We start from the raw sequence: 4,187 nt of genomic DNA, 5'->3' as shown, positions 1-4,187 counted from the left end.
CAACGTAATGCGAATGAAATAAATTTTTAGCGAAGGATAAATCAAATTATTTTTTATTCAAACAAACGATACAATGTGCTGAATGAATTTTTAAAAATTAAAATACATTTTCTTTGTTTTAAATTGTCATAAATATTAGTTTAAAAATTGAATGAGATTTGCCCGTGAAAAAAAAATTACAAAGAGACATATCGATTTGATGTTGGAGGTCTTCCCGGGTGCAAAAATTTATTAAAAATAATTACATAATACTGATAGTAAAAGTTAATGATAAATTTAGAAAATTTTTGTACAATCATCTTTCAATTATTGTATGAACACGACAAAAAGATATATATTTAACAAACCGGGCAGCCCCGATGAGTGTCTACACGCAGCTATATATGTACCACAATTTTTTTTTTTTAATCAAAGTAAGATAATAAGACTAAGACTTTCAAGAATGAAAATTTATAAATTAGTAAATAATGCCGAATTTCCCCTTTCAATCAATGAAATAAATAAAAAAAATCATGTGCACGCGGAAAAAAATTTAAAAAACAGAATTAAAATGAGCACTGATTTACAAAATAATATTAATTTATATGAGCTCGATTGAGTTTAATAACAAACTAGTACCTACTAATGTTGGTGTGAAATTTTTCGCAATTCATTAATCATCGTCGTACAATCTTTTAAAACTATCTATGTATACAAAAAAAAAAAATGATATTTATTATTATACATATTGTTGTGGATAAATGTGAAATTAAAAAAAGTAAAAAAAAACGAAAAAAAAAAAATAGATAAATGTTATATTGATGTTAAATTTACAAATACAAATAGTATAAATTAATTAATACATTTGCAAGTCATTGTAAATTAATTAACTATTGTAAAAGTTGAATTAAGTATAAAAAAAAAAATATTATACAAAACATTTATTCTCGTAAATTCTTGATGAAAAAAAAAAAAATTTCCTAAATAAATATTGTTCATATTGATTATTGATAAATGTATATCTAAATGTTGGTCTTGTAAATTGAATATTTAAATAATATGTGGTATTTACAGTGATGAATAAATATAAAAATTAGGTAAAGAAAAAAGGGCATTTAAAAAACCAGTAGAAATTTATTTATATTGATTTTGAGTTTACTGATTTATTGATTTTAAATGTTGGCTGTAGATAAAAAAATTTAAATAGGGATTTGAAATTTATTACTGATAAGAATTTGTATGACATATGTGCAAAATTAGATATTGAATTTATTTTTTTTTACATTTCATTTGACATTGATCAGCAAACGAAATTGTTGTCAATTGAAAATGACAGGTTTATTATTTAATTTTTGGTGGAATGATTTTAAAAAAAAATTAAAAAAAAGGTATTTATATAATATAAAATTAAGTAATATTTATTTAAAAAAAAATTTATTATTTTTAAATATACAGGAAGTTTAAAATTCAGGTATTAACAGTAATTGGAATTTGTGGAATTCTTCTTGTTCTATTAATCAATTTGACTGACACGAGAAAAGCCAGTAATTTTATTGATAAAAAAAATATAAAAGTTGTTGGAAAAAGTGTTGAACAATTTATCAGTGAAAAAAAATCAATTGAATTATTAAAAACCAATTATTCATGTTTAATTATTGATTGTAATGAAATTATTTGTTCATATATTTCAGCTAAAAATAAACCTGGTAAAGTTGCATCAATTTTTATTGAAAAATATTTTAAAGTAAGTTCATTTTTATTTCTACAACTATTATTCATTGTAATTTATTTATTTTAATTTTTCTAGACACAATGTAAAGATGAAAAATCAATAAAAAGCTTGACATTTAAAAATTGTCATTTTCCAAATGAAAAATTAACGAAAAATTGGCTAACAACTAATTACTCAATATCATCATTAACATTCGCAGAAAATGAACTGTCGTTAATTGAAAAAAATTCATTTTCATCAATAATTTTTGATAATTTAAAATCTTTAATTATTTTAAAATCAAAAATACCGAAATTATCAAAATATATATTTAATGAACTTGATCATTTACAATCATTGTCAATACAAGAAAATAAAATTCTCCAAGTTGATGATAATTTATTTGAAAATATTGCTGATACACTTGAAACTTTGGTTCTCGATGACGCAATAAACAACACAAATATATTTATAAACATGACGAAAAATTGTCATCTATCAAAAGTACAATTATTATCACTTCAACGTAATCATTTTGATAATTTACCTGATAACTTTTTCAACGATACACCAAATATTTTATCACTCTACATGGATTGGTCAAATATCAAAACAATAAATTCCAGCATCTTCAAATCAACAACAAAAATTCAACAAATTTTTTTAAATAATAATCAATTAACAACACTTCCAGCCAATATATTCAATCCAATAATTAAAAAAAATTCAAATTTACGTATAACAATGATCGACAATCCCTGGAAATGTGATTGTAAATTTTTATGGATAAAAAATATCATGAATAACAATCCAAATTTATTTTCAACAATACCAGAATGTAAAAGTCCTGATTATAATATTGGTTTGAATTTTAAACAAGCTAGCTTTTGTGGTAATTTAACAAGCTCTGAAGTATCATCTGATGAAAATTATACTGATATATCATGTGATGATATAAAAAATTTAAATCTGCCAAATTTAACATTATTGAATAAATTAAAACTACCAAATTACAACGATAATTTTTCAATTAAAAAATTAAATAATAATAGCATTCTAATAAATATTAATAACAATGAAAAATTCAAAAATTTAATATGGTTTAAAGCTGATATCTCATCAAAAATAAATTGTATTAAAAATTTAAAAAATTCAATTATTTTAAATAATTTTGATGATGATTCTGATTATAAATTTTGTGTATTAGATAATAATACAATTGATAATTATTTAAATTGTTTAGAATTAAATACAAAATCAAATTATCAAGAAAATTGGTTAATGAATTCTGATAAACCAATTGTATGGACATTGATAATATCATTTAATATATTTTTTTATATAATTGGTGGAGTTTGTGGTTTTTTTTTAGTTAGAAAATATCCAACTTTGTTAAAAGGTAGTAAAAAAGTTATAATGATTAAAAATAAAAACATAAAAGCTTTGGCATTGTCAAAGGGTATTAAATATGATGAAAATAATAAACGTGTTAGAATTAAAAAAATAAATAATACAGATACATATTTAACACCACTTGAAAGAAGAAGAAAAATTTATAATGATGATTATTATGGTGGTGATGGTGGTGATGGTGGCTATGAGACAATTAAAATGCCAACAAGAAATTCTCGTATAAGTGCAAGTATATCATCAATTGTTATGAATTTAAGAGAAGCAAATGAATCATCAATACCACCAACACCACCACCACATCCAAGACCCAATGATTTACCAATTTTATCATCAATTGTTGATTATACATAGATTTAAAATAATTATTTTTATAATTAAATTTTATTGAGCATTTTTAAAAATATATTTTAACTCATCTTGATGCATAATATTTATTTAAATTTGAAAAAAAAAAACGAGAAATATATAATATATTATTAGTAAAATACGTTGAATGATAAAATTATCTATTTTTGTATTTTTTTCGTCATTTAAAATCATTAAAGCCAAGTGACAAATGCAAAAACATGCATCGACATTTTATCTGATTGGGCCAAATTGTATCGAGGACATTAATATGTGTAAGTGTATGTATGATAAATGGCAATCAGCCAAGTTGGAAGATGCTACTAGAAACTTTTTGGCAATGAGCTAGATAAATTTAAATTGGCAATAGTCAATGATACGTCAAGCCAAATAAATTAAACTACCTTTAAAAAAAAAAAAAAAAATGATCAAAGAAAAAAAAAATTAAAAAAACGAGATAATCATTTTATATAATAAATCAAAAAAATTATTTTAGCAACATTGTTAAATAATGAAATTTAATTTAAACATTTTAATAAATTTGATGATTTTTTTAGAGAAAAAATTTATGTAAAATTTTATGATTAATTTGAGAAAAAAAAAAGAAATTATAATAATAATAAAAAAAAATGATTTATGAAAATAAAGTTTAATGAATTATGTAAATTAAATTATTAAAATTAAAAAAAAAAATATATTATTATATTTTTTTTTTTTTGATGAATAAATAAGATAATAA

Source organism: Aphidius gifuensis, linkage group LG6 (genome assembly GCF_014905175.1).
Source record: "Aphidius gifuensis isolate YNYX2018 linkage group LG6, ASM1490517v1, whole genome shotgun sequence".
Lineage (NCBI taxonomy): Eukaryota > Metazoa > Arthropoda > Insecta > Hymenoptera > Braconidae > Aphidius > Aphidius gifuensis.
The sequence above is the reverse complement of the archived record's forward strand: the minus strand, read 5'-3'. Positions refer to the sequence as shown.